This window comes from Prionailurus bengalensis, chromosome F2 (genome assembly GCF_016509475.1).
Source record: "Prionailurus bengalensis isolate Pbe53 chromosome F2, Fcat_Pben_1.1_paternal_pri, whole genome shotgun sequence".
Taxonomy (NCBI): domain Eukaryota; kingdom Metazoa; phylum Chordata; class Mammalia; order Carnivora; family Felidae; genus Prionailurus; species Prionailurus bengalensis.
In genome coordinates this window covers 17132314-17155946 of record NC_057353.1, presented here as the reverse complement: position 1 = coordinate 17155946, position 23633 = coordinate 17132314, and the positions used below count along the sequence as shown (strand labels likewise).

General features: G+C 38.9%; 1 protein-coding gene across 2 annotated transcripts in view; it reads right to left on the bottom strand.

Annotated features, from left to right (window-relative positions):
• LOC122496028 (serine/threonine-protein kinase Sgk3) overlaps positions 1-21560 on the bottom strand; it is a 142572-nt gene extending 121012 nt beyond the window's left edge. Inside the window, exon 1 of one of the 2 annotated variants that reach the window (XM_043602215.1) lies at positions 21059-21560. The gene's annotated coding sequence lies outside the window, so the exon portion shown is untranslated. The remainder of the gene's footprint in view (positions 1-21058) is intronic. The other variant, XM_043602214.1, reaches the window with a different exon arrangement.
• Positions 21561-23633: the final 2073 nt, after the last annotated feature.

The following is a 23633-nucleotide window of genomic DNA, read 5'->3' as shown; positions in this document are numbered from 1 at the left end:
TGGAACTAGAGGGTATTATGCTAAATGGAATTAGTCGGAGAAAGACAAATACCATATGATTTCACTCATATGAGGACTTTAAGATACAAAACAGATGAACATAAGGGAAAGAAAGCAAAAATAATATAAAAACAGGGAGGGAGATGAAACATAAGAGACTCTTAGAGAACAAACAGAGGGTTGCTGGAGCGGTTGTGGGAGGGGGGATGGCTAAATGGGTAAGGGGCTTAAGGAATCTACTCCTGAAATCATTGTTGCACCATATGCTAACTTGGATGTAAATTATAAAAAATAGATTATTATATTTTAAAAAGTTTATTTATTTTGAATGAGACAGAAAGAGAGTGTGAGAGCAGGGGAGGGGCAGAGAGAGAGAGGGAGAGAGAGAATCCCAAGTAGGCTCCCTGCTGCTGGCATGGAGCCTGATGTGGAGCTTGAACTCACAAACTGTGAGATCATGACCTGAGCTGAAATCAAGAGTCAGACACTTAACCAATTGAGCCACTCAGGCGCCCCTCAAAAAAAAATTTTAAAGGGGAACCTGGTGGCTTAGTCAGTTGAGTGTCCAACTCTTGATTTTGGCTCAGGTCACAATCCCAGGGTCATGGGATCAAGCCCTGAGTCAGGCTCCTTTGTGAGCATGCAGCCTGCTTAGGATTCTCTCTCTCTCTCTCTCTCTCTCTCTCTCCTCTGCCCCTCCCTCCTGCTCATGCACATGCTATCTCTCTCTCAAAAGAAAATAAAGTAAAAACAAATTTTTTTTAAATAAAAGAAAATCACCTTATAAGCTCAAAATGTTGTTTATGGCCTACTACCTCAGATGAAATGAGGTACTTCTTGCTTTCTACCTGTAAAAGTAAGTCTGGGGGTGCCTGGGTGGCTCAGTCAGCTAAATGTATTTCAGCTTGGGTCATGAACTTGAGGTAGCGGGATCAAGCCCCACGTTGGGCTCTGAGCTGATGGCGTGGGACCTGCTTGGGGGTCTCTCCCGCCCCCCCCCCCCACCCCGCACCGTGCACTCTTTCTCAAAATAAATAAATAAACAATTTTTTTAATGTTTATTTTTGAGAGAGAGCACAAGCTGTGGAGGGGCAGAGAGATCCAAAATAGCTTCGATGCTAATTTTTTTTTTTTAATTGTTTATTCATTGGTGCACCTTGGTCGCTCAGTCAGTTGAGCGTCCTACTTCAGCTCAGGTCATGATCTCCTGGTTCCTGAGTTGGAGCCCCATGTCAGGCTCTGTGCTGACAGCTCAGAGCCTGGAGCCTGCTTCGGATTCCGTGTCTCCCTCTCTCTCTGCCCCTCCCCCACTTGAATTCTGTCTCTCTCTCTCTCTTAAAACTAAACATTAAACAAATAAAAAATAAAAATAAAAAGAGAAATTGTTTAAAAAAAAGTCTGAAAATCAATATGGTCCTTCAGGATATGGCTAGCTCTGGTGGGTCCTAGAAAGACTTAAGAGCAAATGATGACCAGGGTAGTATACAATTATCCAACAAATATACAGTCTTCAACACAATCACTTACCTTCTTTCTCCAAGCGACACAAACTTTATATTTTAATGATTAGAAAGTCCATGAGAAGACACTTCATTACACATATACAAGATCCTTGTCACTGAGGATTTGAGAAATCTGTCATTTTAAGAGAACTGTGTGCCTGATAGATCCTTCTGCTTCTGTAACATACTTGCACAATAAACCATAATGACTCATAACCACCATCCATTACCTTAGTGTTTCGTAACTTGTTTTCCACTTTTCCCTCCTTTTAAAACTGAACTTAAGGCAATGTACACAGAATTATGATAAGTGAACTTTAATAGTAAGAGCTTAAAATTACAAAAGAGAAAAACCCAGAGTACATTTCGATGGCTTGCCTCCTGGTTTTTCCATTAAAACTTAAATGGACATTTAAAGTGTACTGTATTCTTTTAATGAAGGTGGAAAAATAGTTTTGGTTGTCATAATTTAACAATTCTTTTTATCTAAAAAAAATTAATGTTATTTATTTTTGAGAGAGAGAGCTGTCAGCACAGAGCCTGACATGGGTCTCAAACCCACAAAGCAGGAGATCATGACCTGAGCTGAAGTCAGATGCTTAACCGAGTCACCCAGGTGCCCCAATTTTAACAATTCTTAAACAATGATGTTGTATATTGTTTTGATATGATTTTGAATCCACCTGCTTGTGACATAAATGAACCTATTTGTAAGAGGAAGGTAAGGAGTAAAGAGTAAAGTTCATAAAGAGTAAAGTTGGTGTAAGTTGTGTCAGGATTTCATCATCTCATCCATTATCATTGATAATTACTCCATAGCTCAGCTGCTGAGGACCCTGCTTGGGCTTATCAATAAAAACATATGAAGAAGCAACTATGGCAAGTGGACATTTAGACTATAAATACCCAGAGTCTGTAAGGACTATCTGAGTGTATTCAGTCTGGCAAGACTACTCTTTGCTGATATAAATAGCTCTCCCAAGACCTCAGGGCACTGGACCCTGGTGTGGTAAAGGCAACTGTTTTATCGGCAGCGGTGAAAACTGTGCAGTCGTCCCAAGAAGAACATCTTTCCGATCAACATCAGTGCCACTGTTCCTTACCAACACGCTCTAGGAACAAAGGACTTTCACTTTTGCTCTGACAGTTTAATGTCAGCTCTCAGTTGGCTGAGCTGTCTCTCCTGAGTGCCGACTATATAAAAGTATATACCTCAACTAAATTTGGCCTTTATTTCTTTTATCATCCCTTGCCTGGAACAATAGTGTGATTCATCTACCATTATTTGGGATATGTTATTTCTTTATTGGTTTATTAAGAGACATTATCCTGTATGCTATTGGCTTATGAAATTACTACAGTGAACCTACATTAAATAAATTACTGGTGTTAACCTTAAAAATAAAACTTCCAGTTATTTTATCAGCAAAAGATGGGTTTATCTGGGAGTAAAAGAGAACTACAAGCCAGAACAAGTAAGCTACAGCAAAAGGACAGACAAGTCCAGAGAGGGCTCACAGGCTCTTGTATAGAGAAAGAGGGTAAGCTGGGAAGGCAGTTATAAAGAAAGAATTCCATTGGTGCAAACTGGGAACTGGAAGTATAGTGGATTTTCATTGGCTAGATTGTGGCTATTTCTCATTGGCTGAGTTTTTGGGAGAGAGCCACATAAGATAAGCCTTTCTTCCTTCTGTTGATAGTAAAGTAGTAGCCACATGCAAGGTCTATCTCTTTCTGTTGGGTCTGCAGTTGACTACAAGTGTGGGTGTGAGAGTTCCACCTGTCCCCATTTTAGTGAGGTTTCCCATTATTTAAAAAACATTTTTTTAAGTTTATTTTTTTGAAAGTGAGAAAGAGAGAGGGGAGCATGCATGCACTTGCGTTGGGGGAGAGAGGGTAGCATGGAGCCTGACATGGGGCTCGACCCATGAACCAGAAGACCATGACTTGAACCAAAATTGGGTGCTTAAACAACCGAGCCCCCCGGGCGCCCTGAGGTTTCCCATTATTAATTTTCTCACTGGCAAAGACAAACTCAGTCTCTGAGCATAATTTGCCTCTCAAAACAAAAAAAATGTACTACAATATTGTGATTTATATGAAGAAATACATATATTATTTGGTCTTTATCAGTTTCTGGCAGAGCTCCTAAAACCCTCATAAGTGACAAAAATGATAAGGGTGAAACAGGTGTCTTTTGTCATTCATATAACAAGCCTGTCTCAATCACACCTGAGTTTATGTTAGGTGATTTCTGGAAAACCCCTAGGTAATTTATTTATTTTTTTTTAACGTTTTTATTTATTTTTGAGACAGAGCATGAACGGGGGAGGGGCAGAGAGAGAGGGAGACACAGAATCGGAAGCAGGCTCTAAGCTCTGAGCCATCAGCCCAGAGCCCTACGCGGGGCTCGAACTCACCTACCGTGAGATCATGACCTGAGCTGAAGTCGGACGCTTAACCGCTTAACCGACTGAGCCACCCAGGTGCCCCGAAAACCCCTAGATAATTTAAGGAAAGGGACTGGTTGCCAGGGGAACCAATCTGATTAGATCAGAGGGATGGACCTTTCAGTCCCACCCACCCCCACCCCTGGGGAGGGGAATGGGGCTGGAGGTTGAATAAATCACCAGTGGCCAATGATTTAACCAACTATGCCTACATAATGAAACCTACATAGAAAACCAAAAGGACGGGATCAGAAAGTTTCCGTCTGAATTGGTGCACACAGAGATGTGGGAGAGTGGTGCACCCCTGACTGAGGGCATGGAACTTCCCTCATCCCTTCCCACATACCTTGCCCCAAGCATCTCTTCCATCTGGCTGTTCCTGAGTTGCAGCTTTTATAATAAACTGGCAATCTAGTAAGTTAACTGTTTTTCCTGAATTCTGTGAGCCACACTAGCAAATTAGTCAAACCTGAGGAGGGAATCGTAGGAAATTTATAGCGTGTCCTTCAGAAGCACAGGTAACCACCTGGCCTTGCAGTTGTCAGCAGAAGGGGGCGGGACGACAGTTCTATAAAACTGAGCTCTTAATCTGTGGGATCTCCAGACAGTGTCAGGATTGAGTTAATTTGTAGGACACACCCAGCTGGTGTCTCAGAACTGCTTGGTGTGTGAAAAACTGCCACACATTTATAACCAGAGGACAGAATTGTTCAGGGTATTTCATGTAAAGGAAAACAAGAGTTTTTTCCTTCACAACTACATGAATATGAATCCATATAACATTTTGTTTTTTTAAAAAACAAAAATGACCAAACACACTGATTCATTATCTAACAGTCACACCATACATCAACATTTCAAAATGGTAAAAATGGTCCCAAAATTTACAGTATCATTAATTTTTTTTACTAGAAATCACACAGATCAGAAAATGTTAACAAAAAGCAGCGACAGTTTCTGTAACAGCTTTGCATGATCTGAGCCACACTTCCCACCTACTTTTCACTCTCCTACAGTGTATTCCACCAGTACATTTTAGAACTTTCGCAAATTAAGTTAGAAGTTCTTGTTCACCTCAATTCATCTCTGGTGAATGGCTGTGTGGAACTCCTAATTTAAGTACAACTGAATTACTGTTCTCTGATTAGTGTGGAATAATTCTTGGATTCATGGCAATGCCAGGCTAAATGACACTGTAAAGAAACCCTTTGTTTTCAAATAAATCAGTGGTTGGTTTTAGATAATGCTATAAAGAATCTTATTCATGTAGTGTACCCTAGTTAAAATTGTAAAAGTTGAAAACAACAAAACTTCCACCTCTATTTAAAAAAATAATCTTTATTTAAAGCTTTTTTCTTTATATGGATTTAATAGAACCATAGAATTTTAGAGGTAGAAGGAAATTTGAGTAATTTACAATCAAAGAAAATCAAGTGACTTGCTAAGGATCCCTTAATAAGTTAGTGGCAGATCTAGCACTGTAACTGGGGCTTTCTAAATTCCTCAGCCAAAGCTATTAAGTATTATAGAATATTATGGATAGGATAATATCAGCCAACATTTATCACATTCCTACTTTGTGCCCTTTACTATGCCAAACATTTTTACATCTATCATCACTTTCCTAAATCAGCTCATAAGATTTTTATTTATTATTTTATTATTTTTTTAATGTTTATTTATTTTTGAGAGAGAGAGAAAGACAAAGCGTGAGCAGGGGAGGGGCAGAGAGAGAGAGAGGGAGACAAAAAATCTGAAGCCAGCTCCAGGCTTCAGGCTGTCAGCACAGAGCCTGAAACGGGGCTTGAACCCACGAACCATGAGATCATGACCTGAGCCGAAGTCAGACACTTAACCAACTGAGTCACCCAGGTGCCCCTAGATTTTTAAAACACTTAATAAACCAATCAAATTCATTCCTTTAGTCATTTGGTGTTGCCATAGAGAATATTGCCACATGATCTAAATGGAGAGGGAAAATTCAATTACTGTAATAAGCATAGTACTGGAGAGCATGTGCTCCAATGACACACTTCACTCAGAAATTTCCCTCCCAGGGTAGATATAGATTTAGAAAATCTAGGAATGCATTTCTGTGTACTGGCCTCTTTGCCAAGGACCTAAAAAGACTTCTGCAGCTATGTTCTCCCTCTTAATACACTTCTGTACTTTTTCCACTATTACATTCTTTTTGATTCTTCTGTAGCTACTGTTTGTTCTTCAATCTATCTAACTGCTGTCATCTCTGATAATCCAAAAATCTGGATAATCTAGAAATAATGTAGAATTTTTCCTCTATGTTCTGACCCTCACTCTTTATCTACTTAGGCCAAATGGCCTTCCAAAATGGTCACTGTTGGATAACAGGATTCATTAAATGAGAGATCATTCTAACTACAGTTAAAAAAACAAAACAAAACACTAAAATGTGGGTATAATTTCAAAACAATAGTTTATTTGTAAAATGCAGAATAATTCCCATATGTGCTGCAAGGCAAGTAAAATTATATTGTCTTCACAAGTACATGATGCTTTAAGGAAAAGAATTTACTGGTATTCATACATTTATACATTTTAAAAATTGCCTCTATCAACTGAATTTCACATAGCCTTTCTACCACTGCAAATTTTGAAATGTGTATTTCATAGAATTCTTGTAGGTGCAGATCAAAAAATGTTACCATTGAAAATTAAAAACAAGAAAATTCAACTATATACCAGTTCTGCTTAGCGTGAAGATATGGGTTACATTTGTTACATTTTTTGGAGCAGTCACCTCCACCACATGTTAGCAATAAATTCTTAATTCCTAATAGGTAAGTTGATCAAATAAGACTGTTGATTCATTTGAGATGAGATGAGTGTCAATACTGTTTGAAAAACTATTTCAGTGCACTTTACTAACAAATCCTATCACAAAGATACAAAAGAATCATGGACCTGAGAAAATAGCACTGAACTTAAGTTACATTTAAATTTTAACATTAAAAAGTAATGAAAGTAAATAATTAAAATTTTTTTTTTTTTTATTTTAGAGAGAAAGAGTGAGAGCAGGGGAGAGGGACAGAGGGAGAGAGAGAATCCCAAGCAGTCTCCACACTCAGCATGGAGCCCGACACAGGACTCCAGTGTGCTGAAAATAAATAATTTCTCAATTTAATTTTGTTTAAATAGCCCACTAAAACAACATTATAAGTTTGCATTTCAGTCTTTTATCTTGATAGTAAGTTTTCACATCTATACTAATATAAATCATTAAAATGCTTTAATGGGAACATCTCAGCAGAATATCAATAAGGAAAGAGAAGACATGAACACCAGACACCAATGAGACCTACTAGACATACATAGAACATTTCCAACAACAGAAACAAAATACACAATCCTCTCACATATACATGAAGCATTCTCTAGGGGAGCCCATATATTTGGCCATAATAAGGCCTCATTAAATTTAAAAAGACAGCAATCATACAAATTATGTTCTCAGACAACAATGAATTTAAATTAGAAAGCAATAACAAGAGGAAATGTGGTAAATTCACAAATACGTGGAAATTAAACAACACATTCTTAAGTAACCAAGGGGTCAAATAAGAAATCACAAGAGAAATTAGGAAACACTTTCAGATAAATGAAAATGAAAACACAACATACCAAACCTTCTAGAATTCAACGAATATAGTGTTCAGAAGGATTTTTATAGTTGTGAATGCCTACCTTAAAAAAGATCTCAAATCAATAGCCTAAACTTCCACCTTAAGACACTAGAAAAAAAAGAGCAAGCTAAACCCAAAGCAAACAAAAGGAAGTAATAATGACTACAGTAGAAATCAATGAAATAGAGAACTGAAAAACAATTGAGAAAACCAAAAGTTGGTTCTTTGAAAAAAAAATAACAAGATTGGTAAACCTTTAACCATACTGATCAAGAAAAGACTCATTAGTAAAATAAGGAATGAATGGGAGCCAATTAGATCACCTAGATGAATGGACAAATTTGTAGGAAGGAAAAAACTACCAAAACAAACTAAAGAAGAACTGGAAACTAAATAGATATATATAGAGGTGCCTGGGTGGCTCAGTCAGTTAAGCGTGCAACTCGACTTAGGCTCATGTTATGCCAGACTCCTTGCTGGGTGTGGAGCCTTGCTTAAGATGCTCTCTCCCTCTCTCTCTGCCCCTTCCTCTCTCATTCATGTATGCACCGCTCTCCCTTTCTCTCTCTCAAAAAAACAGATATATAACAAGACATTGAATTAGCAATAAAAAAAAATATATCCCACAAATAAAAGCCAAGGTCCAGATGGCTTTGCTGGTGAATTCTACCAAAAGCTTAAAGAAAAATTAATATCAATCTTTCACCAAATCTTACCTCCTCCCAAAGAAAAAGAAGAGGAAGGAACTCATTCAAGGAGGCCAGTATTACCGATACCAAAACCAAAGATATCAGAAGAAAATTACAGATCAACATAGTGCAAAAATTCGCAACAAAATACCAGCAAACCAGATTCAGCAACATATAAAAAGGATTATATACCTTGACCAAATGTGATTTATCCCAGGGATGAAAAGTTGGATTAACATCTGAAAAATAATCAAATGTATTACTGTATTAACAAAATAAAGGACAGAAACTACACGATCATTTCAACAGAGGCAGAAAAGGCACTTGAAAAATCTAACACTCTTTAATGATAAAAACATAGCAACTAAGAAGAGAATGTCCTCAAGCTATTAAAGGGCATCTACAAAAAAACCCACAGCTAACATCACATGTAATGAGGAAACACTGAATGCTCTTCTCCTGATATAAGGAATAAGACAAGGATATCAACTCTCTTCATTTATGTTCAATGTTGTACTGGAGGTTCTAGTCATAGCAATCAGGCAAGAAAATATTTGTAAAAAACATTCAGATTGATAAGGAAGAAGTAAAACTATATGTGCAGATAATATAATCTTATATATAGAAAATCCTAATGAATCCACCAAAAAACGATTCAAACTAATTAAGTTCAGCAAGATTAAAGAATACAAGGTCAATGATTAAAAATCAATTGTACTAACATAACATTATGTCAATTGTACCTCAATAAAAAAAATTAATTGTATTTCTATATAGTAGCAATGAGCAAACATAAAATGAATTAAGAAAACAATTTCATTTACAACAGTATCAAAAAGAATGAGATATTTAGAAATAAATTTTAAAAATGAAGCAGAAGGGGCGCCTGGGTGGCACAGTCGGTTAAGCGTCCGACTTCAGCCAGGTCACGATCTTGCGCTCTGTGAGTTCGAGCCCCGCGTCGGGTTCTGGGCTGATGGCTCAGAGCCTGGAGACTGTTTCAGATTCTGTGTCTCCCTCTCTCTCTGACCCTCCCCCGTTCATGCTCTGTCTCTCTCTGTCCCAAATAAACGTTGAAAAAAAAATTTAAAAAAAAAAAGCAGAAGACTTATACACTGAAAACTACAAAACACTGTTGAAAAATTATAGACCATCTTAATAAATGGAAAAATGACCCACGTTCATGGATGTGAACACCAAATATCATTAAGATGGTAATACTCTCCAAACTGAGCTACAGATTCAATCAAATCCCCATCAAAATCCTAGTTGTCATATTTTGATAAATCGATAAGCAGATTCTTTTTAACTTTTAATGTTTATTTGAGAGAGAGAGAGAGAAAACACAAGCGGGGGAGGAACAGAGAGACAGGGAGACACAGAATCCGAAGCAGGCTCCAAGTTCTGAGCTGTCAGTATAGAGCCCAACACAGGGCTCGAATCCTCAAACCATGAGATCATGACCTGAGCTGAAGTTAGATACTTAACCAACTGAGCCACCCAGGCGCCCCAACAAGCAGATTCGAAAATTCATATGAAAATGCAATGGACCCCAAATAGTGCAATCTTGAAAAAGAACAAAGTTGGAGGACTCACACTTTCTGATTTTAAAACTTACTAAAAAGCCGCACTAAGCTAATTAAGACAGTGTGACACTGGAATTAGAATAAAAATGAGAGTATAGAAACATACCTTTACATTTATGGTCAATTGACTTTTTACATGGATGTCAAGATAATTCAATGGGAAAAGAATATAAAACTTTTTTATTTTCCTTAAGTATTACATATAACAGACTCCGGAGTATGCTGTGGGTAGGCTTATTCTGTCCTCTTTATTCACTGTCTGTGAACTCTTACTTCTTTTTAAACCTTTCTTGAATTTCCTCAGTATCTTTTCTACCATCTTTGCCCATCATATAAATACCTCAGATAACAGAATATGAATTGAGACCTAAAATGTTTTTTTCATTCTTACTCGTGAGCTCATCCAGTAACTGCCAAGACACATGATATACCTACCTTAGCTAACATCCCTCAAAGATTAGCATGATAGATTGTACCTGCTCTATCTCCAAATTTATATAAGTGGTTGCTGATTATCATCTTTAAGGGATTTTAGAAAACCATTTCTTAGAGTTGGCAAAGTTCACCAGGCATTGGTTGCTAATAATAGGAGTTTAATACCTCTGCAGATTCCAACATAAGGCGTTCAAAACCTCTAGGTTCGGGATTTAACCCATTCAGTAATTAAATTTAGAACTTTAAGCTCTTTTTCATTAAGAAATATATTATATTTAAGACATTCTCAGTAAGCTTTCTCCTTGAAGTCAGGCACCAGTTACTAAACTAAAAAAAAAAAAAAACAATGTAATCTCAGAATAATAAAGTAAAACTGAAGAGCCAGTCTTCAAACTCATTTAACTACTACCTCAACAGCAGATGGTAATCTGAGTTATCTGTAAATCAATTCTGTCTGTTCTTTCAGATGAGGGGTTTGAGCAGAGTCAGCCTTTAACCCCTTCTCAAAGGCAGAGGAGATCTCCTGGTAAATCCAGGTAGATGTGTTCAGATCAGCACCGTCCTGTGTTGCCTACATATAGCTACCTTCAAAACCTCACTGAGCCCCAATTTGCTCATCTGTAAAATAAAACTAGTCACCTGCTCCCCAGAGTTATTCTAAGTATTTAATAAAATAATGTCTTAAAGCACCCAACACGTGGTAGATACTCAACAATATTCCTTTCTCTTTGCTCTCCACAAAGTAAAATACAGGTCATAAATGGCAAAAAGTAAAAAAAAAAAAAAAAAAAAAAAAAAAATCCTGATGAAAGAAACTATTTGGCTTAGTGTGTGCTGAAAAGAGCAGAATTATCTAAATACTAAAAGTAAATCAAACTTTATTTTCTACAAGCATCAAACTCATACAATCTTAAGTAGGTAAATTATAATCATGATGATAAGATACAAGATACCATGGGGGGAAAATCAACTAATTTTCCACTAATTATGTTGGTATTGTCTAATCGTTTTATTAGGAAACAACTGAGTATCCAGTTGGCAGAATACTGCAGACATTTTCAGTTAACTGATTCAGCGAATAAGCCAACAATAACTTAAGATTTGGCTGCATTTGCAGTATCAGGATTTCCTAAGGGAAGGCTTAATAATGAATCTTAGCCACCACACTTGAGTGAGCAGAAAGGAACAGGTCAAGATGCCCGCAAAATACTATTAGTCCTTTGAGACTAGACTACGCAAGGATTCTTTTAAAAAAGATTTAAAAGAACAACTTTTTTGAGAGAGACAAATCAAAAAACAGACTCTTAATTATAGAAAACTGATGGTTACCAGAGGGGAGGTGGGTAGGAGGATGGGTTGAATAGGTAAAGGGATTAAGGAGTGCATTTGTTGTGATGAGCACCAGTGATGTATGGAAGTGTTGAATTGCTCTATTGTACACCTGAAACTAATATTACACTGTATATTAATTGGGATTAAAAATTTTAAAATAAAAATATAAAATTGTGTTATTGGACATATGGAAAAGGGAAAACAGAAAAGGGTAGATCTATTTTCTGTTAAGTCAGGAAACCCATAGACATGATTTTTTTTTAATTAAAAAAAAATTTTTTTTTAAAGTAGGCTCTACACCCAGCATGGAGCCCAATGCCGGACCTGAACTCACAACCCTGAGATCAAGACCTAAGGTGAGGGGCACCTGGGAGGCTCAGTCGATTAAGCGTCCAACTTAGGCTCTGGGCATGATCTTGCGGTTCGTGAGTTCAAGCCCTGCATCAGGCTCTGTGCAGACAGCTCAGAGTCTGGAGCCTGCTTCAGATTCTGGGTCTCCTTCTCTCTTTGTCCCTCCCCTGCTCATGCTCTGTCTGTCTGTCTCTCTCTCTCTCAAAAATAAACATAAAAAAAAAAAAAACACTAAGCTGAGATCAAGAGTCAGACACTTAGCTGACTGAGCCACCCAGGTGCCCCCCATAGACATGATTTTAAAAAAGATTTTTATAGTGGGCTATATATTCACACGATTCTAACAAGAGTATACAAAAAATACACAGTGAAAAGTCTGCTTCCCATCCCTGCCCCTACCCACACAGCTCTCATCACCCAATCCCACTTGATAAACAGTGTTAATTTCTTAAGTAGCCTTCCAGAGTCTGTCTGTGCTTAAGACAAGCAAAGCAAAAATATATTCTTATTCTTTCCTTGTTTTTCTACACAAAAGTAGCAATTTATAATACCATTCTGCATTTCAAAGGCAAATTTTTAATCCTAAATGTCAAATAAAAACAACAAATAAATTCAACAGGACAAGGACTTTTGTTCACACTTGAGTGGACTTTTAAAAGGAGGAACATAAATGATGTTAATGTCAATGAGAATCAGAAATAAAGGAAATCCAAAGGAGGAAACAAAATTCAAGGAGAAAAGGGGGCACAGTCTTATTAATCTCTTTAAAAATGTTCTCTGCTAAAACACACAAGTATCTTATCTTTCATTAATTAAAAAGAAATCATTTCCTTACAGACAAAAAAAAAATTAACCAAATATTCATGAGAAAAGAAAGAGGAGGGATAAAAGGAGATCAATCAGAAAAGAGAGGTACTTGTGTCAGAAAGGATTAAATGCCAAGTATGCACACATAGAACTACAAAAATAAGAACCACTTTTTTAAATTCTAGCAGTCTCAATTTCTGAATGTTTACTAACCTAGTTCAAATAAGCAAATGACATAGTACTTTCATGTTTAAGCCATCATCAATTTTAGCATCATGTTGTTTGAAAGCTGAATAAAAATGTCTTTTCACAACCTTTTTCATTCGTATCTATGAAAATAATAGGCCTTTACTCTCAGGGTAGCTATTAAGCAGCTATTGTCTTGGTGTGGAGCTCCTCAAAACATCTCGCCAAAGCACTTTTACAGCTGAGCTGAAGGTGGTATAAAGTCAGCTACCTGGGCCTGACTTGAGAGACTCTCCAGTGGCAACCTATCATTCTTGTAACCAGTATTGCTTCTTCTGTGACTCCCAAGGATCAAAGGCTGATCTATGCTTCTCACCAATGCATATCCCTGCTGATGAAAATCTGGAAGGAAAGGGTTTGGAATCCTGACATACCACTTTTCAAAGACAGCTAGGCTTTAATCTAAAATAGCTTTCTTAGTCTTCCACTTACTTAAAACAAAAGAGACTGTTTTTAAGCCAGGTATCTAGAGCTAGATGTGTTTTCTGAAAGGAAGAGTGGTCTTTTCTAGGAGTTAGCTTTCATGACCAAAACAGTGAACTCAATCCATTATATAGCTAACATCTTCAACAGGAAAAAAGTAGCACAAAAGAATGCTATTGCAATGATATGAACTCCCCCCCTGCAAAATTATAAACAGTTTTAAATTTCATTATAAATGCTAATGCTTAAGGAAAACCAGGTTATTTAGAGAAAAGGAGGTGGGTGGAGACTTCTATGGATATTTTGAAAGGAATTACTGGGTATTCTCAAGGACTTTGAAGGTTGAAACCACTGGTTCTTTATAATGTCTACCTTCCCTCCCAAACTAAAAGCTTTCCTTTCCCTTATGAAAGGCTTGTTCCTAACTGTATCACCATGATTAGTATCTTTTTTGCTCAAGATGAAAATGAAGAGAGTGGGATGGAAAAAGAACAGAAATTTCCTTGAAGCAAAAGCTGGAAGAAAAGGGGATAGGGAGGTTTAAAAGCTACTAAACTGTCAGAAAGGGAGGAAGGCGGGAAAAAGGTATACGAGGACTGTGTGGGTGATAGCTGTGCACATGCTCAGTGGGTGGAGAGATATTAGCCTGGACAGGTGCTGTCTGGAAAGACTGGTGGCGTTAGTATGCAACTAGGGAGTTGTATGCATGAAATTATACTAAGTCAGGTGTTACTAACTCTGAGACAGTCTATAATAGAATAGGATCACAGGGAACTTCAAGGTCACCTATTCCTCCCTACCACTGGTGGGAGCTTTATTAAACCAAATAGTCCAAACCACGTACTTATCATTCAGAGACGATTTCAAAACATCTAAAGTTCAGCTATTCTAATTCTTAACTGAATTTAACACTTTTCTTGGTTCAAGTCTATTACTTCTGCTTCTCCTGTAGTGATCACAGTCAAGTGCATGTGAATATTTCATTATTTCTCTTCTTAAACATCTTGTATTTTAGATGTACTTAAAATACAAATATTGACTGACTTCCACTAGAAGGATTTATGCTGATTTGGATGGATTTGTCAGTCCATCTACATACCTTCACCTCATCCCCTTGATGAGCAGTATAGTATAAACTTCCACGAGTGTTATCCAGGTTTAGGGTATGGCAGGTGGCCAGGAAACTGTAAATAACTGGTTCAAACATGCATGGAATCTATGACGTTGGTTGGCTACATAAACATGATTCTCTAACCAACAAAGCATGCCTGTATAAGAGAAATTTTTTATTTTTTTAATATGGAATTTATTGTCAAATTGGTTTCCATACAACACCCAGTGCTCATCCCAACAGGTGCCCTCCTCAATGCCCATCACCCACCCTTCCCTCCCTCCCACCCCCCCATCAACCCTCAGTTTATTCTCAGTTTTTAAGAGTCTCTTATGGTTTGGCTCCCTCCCTAACTTTTTTTTTTTCCTTCCTCTCCCCCATGGTCTTCTGTTAAGTTTCTCAGGACCCACATAAGAGTGAAAACATATGGTATCTGTCTTTTTCTGTATGACTTATTTCACTTAGCATAACGTGGATGGAACTGGAGAGTGTTATGCTAAGAAAAATTTTTTAAATGGCACTGAAAATATGGATATGCACGCACAGAAGTTTAGAAAGATATACTCTAAAATGCTAGTAGTGATTATTAATGGATGGCAGATTTTGGTGATTCTTATTTTCTCTCTTTTTTTTTAATTTTATTAGAGAGAGAGAGAGAGAGAGAGAGAGAGAGAGAGAGAGAGAGAGCGCGAGCACCTGTTTCCCAAGCAGGCTCCACGCTGTCAGAACAGAGCCCCATGCAGGGCTCAAACTCAGGAACCATGAGATCATGACCTGAGATGAAATAAAGAGTCAGACACTTAACTGACTGAGCCACCCAGGTGCCCCCATTTTCTCTTTTTCTTTAGAATTTTCTTGAAAAAAATGTATTACTTTGGTGATTTAAATATATTTTAAAAGACACAAAAGAGGGAGCATATAAATACTGGAACTAGAAAATGGATAAATTATTAACTATGTAACTGTCAAATTTTACATACATCTATAGATGTCCATGATCAAGTACTAAATAAGAAAAAAACAAATTGTGTAGAATGATTACCATTAAAAAAAAACCCTCAATGTACATTTACAGATACACAAATTTATATAAACATGGGAAAAAGTCTAGAAGGATATAAAAACTGGCAGTGGTTCTCTTTGTAGGTAAGATTGAGTGGAGTTGACTTATTTTTTATGTAACATACTTCTCAGTTGCTTAAATTTAAGGGCATGCATACCTTTGAATTACAGAGGTGTAAATCAAAAATAATGTTTAGAAAACATACAACACAATAATAGAAATGTGGGGGAAAGATGATGTATAGGATTTTCTTGGGAAACTAAGGATATGATTCTTATATTCTTTCTTAGCTAGTCATATCATATAATATACATGTGCATTAGATTATATAGTCTATACACTTGGTCTTAAATGTATTTTTGTGTGCATATATGGATGCTGAATTGGAAACCAGATCATTTTAAGTTAATTTTAACCTATTTTTATTTTAAAAACAGGGAAATAAATAACTAGAGAAATAAAGGTGCTTCTCATTTTTGAACTCAAGCAAACAATTAGTCAAGTCCTAGTGACACCGCACTGTACTTGAAGACATCTCATCCAGCACTCTCTGGAATGGTTAGTCTATCAATGAGTCCAATTTTGTGTATGCATATATTGTATATGAAGTCTATTTTTTTTAAATTTTTTTTCAACGTTTTTTATTTATTTTTGGGACAGAGAGAGACAGAGCATGAACGGGGGAGGGGCAGAGAGAGAGGAAGACACAGAATCAGAAACAGGCTCCAGCCTCCGAGCCATCCGCCCAGAGCCTGACGCGGGGCTCGAACTCACGGACCGCGAGATCGTGACCTGGCTGAAGTCGGACGCTTAACCGACTGCGCCACCCATGCGCCCCTATATGAAGTCTATTTTACCTATAGAAAAAAAAATTGGTATTGACTGGCATAGAATATATATCCAGAACCTGAATGGAAGCAACTAACATGAATCATATTCATTACTATATGCAATATAAATACAATGTATTTTAATACAGTAAATACAGTAAAATAAATAACATTATCATCTCAAAGTTACAGGCATTCTCCAAAAAAAAGTAAGCCTTTAAAAAGGTACAAAATCCAGGCCTTTACTCAGCAAAGTCCTATCAAATCATTCCTCCTCTCAAATTAAAAGCCATTAAATCAGCCCTCTACATTTTGATTATGTGCAGACAAATTTCTAACACAGCCTGAAGAAACAGCTACCTATAATGATACTTCTGCATTTGGTGGTAAAAACGAGCTCTGCCTGCTGATATCATACAATATCACAGACGTTTTTAATCCTTGCCAGACATTCTTTGATCACATGTAGGTCTCCCCTATATTTATGGCCCTGTTGAGGGGCCAGCACTCCGCACAAATCCACCCTGAGAGCACACTAAATATCTTACTTCACCCACACATCTCCTCTCTTCCATCTTACACATTATCAATCTCTTACCCTACAACAATTCCCTTTATATCATCACCCTCCTACCCTCCTTTCACTCACCCCCACCCCCAACCCCACCTGAGGAAAACAGACTTTGGTTTTGAGTAACAGAAGAAATGCTGACTACAAGGAGATGGACCAAGACAGGTTGTAGGACGTGGGGAATAGGAGAGGCTGTGGGAAACTGGACAAGGGCAAGGATATTGTACACTGCCCTAATTCCCTTTAAAAGTTCCCTGGCTCTGTTTCATACAGGTAATAAAATTTCCCTTATTGATGCTCTGAATCGGCCTTCATCATTTGATTTCCATGTCGTCTTCCTCAGCAAGACAATTAACTCAAAGTTAGTACTGAGTTAAAATTACTCTGACACGAACTACAAGAGGTGGAATCGGCACCTCTTAGATTTACTTTTCTCCATGAAATAGAAAAAAAAAAAAAGTGAAATGAGAACAAAGAAGCCACCATAGGTAATGGAATAGGTAAAGGAAAACAGAAGCACTGAGTCCCTTAAAATAACGTGGGAGCTGTTTCTGTCAGGAATAACATGTTACATAATTTAAGTTTCATGAATCAGCACTTTAGTCAGTAATTTACATGAGTTAAAAAGAGAGAGAGAGAAAAAACATGAGGATCAGAAAAGGTAAAGTGGTTTCTGAAACAAGGCAGGTTTCAAAAGTATTTTATTCCACCCCCACACAGAAGAATGTTGACAGGCAGATGACTCAGTCTGGCTTCATTAAGAGCTTCTTACCACCTAATATTCCTCATGGGTAAGTCCATCCCATCTCTCTTTTTTCCACGATACCCTTCTCAATTCCTCCCTCCAGGTAATGGCCATATTTCCTAATTGAAGGTTATCTATCTGGAGGTCACAAAGTTAGGATTCAGTGATTATGCTGGAAGGATATAAATAGTTGAGGGGTTTTTTGGTTTGTTTAAAAAAAAAAGATCCTTGGGGTGCCTGGGTGGCTCAGTCGGTGAAGTGTCTGACTTTGGCTCGGGTCACGATCTCACAGTTCATGAGTTTGAGCCCTGCATCGGGCTCTGTGCTAGGAGCCTACTTCAGATTCTGTCTTCCTCTCTCTCTCTGCCCCTCCCCTGTTCCCACTGTCTCTCTCTCTGTCAAAAGTAAACATTAAAAAAAACTTTTTTTAAAGCTCCTTTATACTAAAGGACTTGCAACATTTCAAAGAATCAGTAGTAGTAATGTCAGATGCTTCCCCCGCCCCTGCAAAAAAAAGACAGTATCTATGATCATTGTGTTTGAATCTAAGTAGCTTAATTGAGTTCACTGACATTGAAAACCTACAGTGATTTGTAGTCCTTAAAAATGACCTTAAATGAGCAGGGAGAGATAAGGAAGCTATCAACACAAACAATGAAACCACATGTCCAATCTAAACTATCTCCACATCATAGGGAAAAAGGAAGATATTTTAGAAGAAAAAAAAAATAACCAACCTATTTGCTTTTTCAAAAGCCAGAGTGGATAAATCCTATGAAATGAGTCCAAAAAGCATTCTCATCTCTTTTTGTAGACAAGATGTTTATTGTATCAGATACTGTTTGAAATAACTGAGGGATATTGGTATAGGCCTGGAAATCTCTTAGGCACAAATCAATTATGGTATTTGAGAGGCATAATGTTTAGAAAGAGCAAGAAATCTGAAGTCATTCGGAGTCATTCATCCACAATGTTTACTACAGACTGGCACATGCCAAGCTCTGTCCACACACCTGCTCTCTATTCAAGCTCTGTCTCCCACTAGCTATACAATACTGGTTAAAGCATTTTAACATTTCTCTGCCTCAGTTTCCTCATCTGTAAAAGCACGAATAAAAAATGGCTGCTAAGGGTGCCTCAGTGGTTGAGTCGGTTAAGTGTCTGACTCTCAGTTTCAGCTCAGGTCATGATCTCACGGTTAATGACTTCAAGCCCCACCTTGGACTCTGTGAGTGCAGATTCTGCTTGGAATTCTCCCCCCACCCCCCACCCCCGCCAAAATAAATAAATAAACAAACTTTAAAAAAAATGGCTGCCAACTTCACAAATATATCTGGAAGTACTCTGTAATCCAGGAAAGTATTAGTTGTCATTTCACTGAACTGAATTCATGAATGCACTGTCTGTTGTACCATAAATTATATCAGAGGAAACTGAGCCTTCCTACTTCCAGGAGATACTTCATAAACCTATTAAATAAGGCTTAGAGTCCCATTTAATCATCTCTCTGGAAATTTAAATGAGAGAGAGAGAAAACGCTACAAAGAGAGAAAGCTGGTATAACATGCAGATTTTGACATCATATTGATAATCACCATAATGATAAAAACCATGAATCATGGTTTTGGGTCTGTAACAATCTATCAGGCCAAGGACTCATTTGAAAAGGGTACTTTATTCTGGAAAAATATTCTCTCTATATGTCTGCAAATCACAAAATGGGCATCTACCAGATTGACCTATCAACTCAACATTACCAACAGTAAATGGCTGTGAAATCACAGAGCATTATTTGTTACGTTGATGTGTACAAACCAAAACATTCTATTTTATGGTATATTTCACTAAACTATGGTTTCATCAATTGTCAAACAGATTAGGAACAAAGCTCCTTTTAAAAACAAAATTAGGCTCAGTGTAGTGGCAGTTGAAAAAAGGGAGAAGTTCTGGTCTCTCCAGAGTTAGCTAATAATGATGGACAGTATAGTGGATGAGAAAGACCATCTTATAGAAGACACTAGGGATCTGGTGGAGATCTGAAAGGAAGAGGTCTCATTCCTGTAGCTCCAGACTCCCTTCCCCCAGGGAATGAAGGGGTGGTGGTTTGTCTTACAGGAGTGGTAGCCAAGTGCACCAGAAGGCACACCCAGTCCTAAAATATGCCTGAAACTTCCTCTAATGTTTCTAGTTCTTGCAATGACATTTGGGGAACTGAAGTGTACACAACCTCTTCACTGCTAGAACTGCTACAATTTAGTATTTTCAGTTAACAATTTGAGTTAATATTTATAAAACATTTAGAAGGAGCCCAAGCATGTAGTAAGAGCCATTTAAGTGTTTGTTAAATAAATAAGTCACTTCCCAGATTGGTTGGGTAAATCCTCAACCTAGAGACCAAGTAGAGAATCAAAACACACTAAACTCTAATATTTTTAAGTAAAGATTTAGAAACTATAGTGCTCTGTATTTATTCTTGCATCTCAAGTGTACCTGCATCTCAAATATATAGTCTCTTGGTGCAGAACCGAAATTCAACTTATGGTTCAGAAATCACTGTGCAAAATTAAATGATGGAGTTTAAGTCTCAAGAGATGAACTCTTTCTCTCTTCTACCTTTCCAACTGACCACCACTAAAAATGACAGATCTAAAAACCTCAAAGCACTCTAGATGGTACATATTAATGCTAAAGCTGAGGGAACCAATAGAGCCAAATTCACTTTAAAAGAGATGGAAAGGCTTTAAATAAATCACAGAGAACTTAAGGACAGGAACGCATTAGTCTGAGACTACCATCCGCTGACAACAGGTTAATGATTCCCTTGCCCTCCGCCATCCCTGATCCTCGCAGGTGACCCGCACCCTCTTTCGACTCCAGGAGGGGGTCCCCCACCTTCACGGTTCCCGGCTCGTCTAAGCTGCGAGGCCGCGCACGGGTTAACAATGTCCGTCCACCGACAAGGCTCGAGCGTTTAGGAATCAAAAAGAATCCGAATTCACCTCGAGGAAACACAGACCACCAACTCTCAGAGTCGGGGGCTGCGCGGGGGGTATTGCTTCTGCCCTTCTGACCAATTCGGAGGTTTTCGGGCTGAGGGGTCGAAAAGTCACGTTTGCTTCGAGGAGAGGCAGCAGTCGAGGCCCGGGCACCGCTCGCCCCGCCCCGTCTCACCCGCCCGGGGGGCTCCGACTGCGACCGGACGCGCGCGGACCCTGCGGCCGGCCCACCCGCCTCGCGTCCCCGCGTCCCCGCACCTACCCCGGTCCGCGCGGTGCTGCCTCCTAGTGCGGCGGGGCGGAGGCGAGCGCACTCGCGCGCTTCCTCCTTCCCCGCAGGGCCGCCGGGCGCCGCCGTTTCCTCCCTGACGCGTCACGGCGGCCGGCGGCTCCTCCCGCAGTGTGTCGGGCGGCTGGAGAGAGCCGGGCGGCCGGCAGCGCGGCGGTAGGGCGCCCGCTCCGAGCCGGGGGCTGCCGGCGCGCGGCAGGAGACTCAGGCTGGGCGGCCCCTGCTCGGGCCCGGCCGCCGAAAGCCGCTCCCTCTCTCTTCCCCGTGCACCCCGGCGAAAGCCCGGGCCACAGCGCGCGGACTGGCTCCCGCTTCGCCGTGCACGCGAAGTTCTGGGGACACTGGTGGATCCGATCTAGAGGCTACGGCTCCTCGCTGACAGTGACTGCCGCCCTGGGGCCCAGGAGCCGCGTGGGCCAACGCTCCCGGCCGCCCGGTGAAGATGACCCTGGCGTAGGCAGCGAGCAGGACCGCCGGACCGCCAGAGGAGTAAGAGTCACCCCAGGAGCGGCCTGGTGGGCCTGTGGCTGGGTGTAACCTGGAAACTCAGGGAAGTGAAATGAGTATCCGAGTAATTTAGGGCAACAACTGTGCTTCATTTAGTATTGTTTGAAGTTTTCTTTCTTTTTTTTTGTTTTCTTTTCCATCAGCAACGTTTTGGCTTTTGTGTTTATAGGTAAAGAGTTCACAATTTGGCAGATCCTGGGTACAGAAAAATTTACACACATTTTTCAGATTTACTTTTTTTTTTTTCTTTTTGCATTCCCATTAATCTCCAAGTCAAATGAGGGCACACTTCACAGTTTCTTATGACTCTTTCTTATTCTTTAAATATAGAAGTTGCATTTTAGACTCTTATTCGTCTCCTTTTTTTCCAGGGAAGATAGCGGGAGGTAGAGAAGATGAGTGGAAACCTAAGGGTTACATGATTCAGTGGGAGTGGAGTAAGGTGGTTAGGATTTTGAGGTAGAGTGGGTTGTTGTTTGCCCCACAACACTACTGTAGTTTAATGTTTTATCAGGTATCACTTGAAGATAGACTCAGACAACTATATAAAGATTCCCACGTCCATATCGTGTTTCAGATTTTGAGGCAACCATCTATACTTCAGACTATATGATTCCAGAGAATGTGCCACAAATCTATGAACAAATAAACTTCCAAAGGTAGTTGCAGAGGAACTGGCATTCATGTGTGGCTTCCCTAAATTCAGGGGACATTTCCTTATGTTTTAAAATAATATTGGGGTGCCTCGGTGGCGCAGTCGGTTAAGCGTCCGACTTTGGCCAGGTCACGATCTCGCAGTCGGTGAGTTCGAGCCCCGCGTCAGGCTCTGGGCTGATGGCTCAGAGCCTGGAGCCTGTTTCCAATTCTGTGTCTCCCTCTCTCTCTCTCTGCCCCTCCCCCGTTCATGCTCTGTCTCTCTCTGTCCCAAAAATAAATAAACGTTGAAAAAAAATTTTTTAAATAATATTGAAAAATTTAAACCACAGCTAAAGGTAAGAATATTCATTTGTAATGTCATTTAACACAGTAGGCTTTCTCCTTCTTAAAGAAAATGAATGTTTAATACCGAATTTTTATACTTTGAAATATAATAATCCTGCAGAACTTTCTAAACAATGATTTTCAGTGGCACAAGGAAATGGATATAAAGTACAACAGATACAGTTCAATACGTTGCCATGGTCCTTTGTATGTTTTCCCTGTGATCCACACAATAAGGCACAGAGAAGCTACAGAATTTCCTCCCTTGTAACAAAATCAACAAGTGATCAGTGTATCTCTTAATTAAAACCATATTCACATTGCTGAAAATATTCTCAGACAAAAAGAAATTTTGTGTCAATAAACTCCAAATGGAATGACACCATTCTCGCCTTAGAAATACATACCTGTCTATCACCATATTTCAACTTTCTTCCTTCCTCCCTTCCTCCTTCCTTTCTTTCTTATTTCTCTTTTCTCCTTCCTTCCTTCCTTCCTTCCTTCCTTCCTTCCTTCCTTTCCTCTTAAAAAACAAACATCTGGAAACCATTGTATTTCCAGGATAAATCTGTCTTCCTGCTGTGAAGAATACACACACACACACACACACACACACACACACACACACACACACCACCTCCTACATTTTAAGACAAGAAGGTAGATGAGCCACATTCAACTGATAAGAAATGGTTATTTTCATTTATAATCAGAAAGCTACAATTTACTAGCTTGATTTCTTCAGAATACTAGTGGTTGTAAATATATTCACGAACTTAATACTAAAGGGGTTTTCACTTAAAATTAATTTTAAAGGCTCACTTTAAGGCTGATGACTTTGATTAATCATATTCACCTATATAGGTCAAATCTCCATTTTCCCTTATGTTCCAATGTCTTTTTAAGCTTATATTGTAAAAGAAAAGTTGTTGAATGTTCAGCTAAATGTCTAGCTGATATTTATGCTTTTATTAAAGGTTTCATATAAATTGGGGCACCTGGGTGGCTCAGTTTGTTAAGCATCCAACTTTTGATTTCAGCTCAGGTCATGATCTCATGA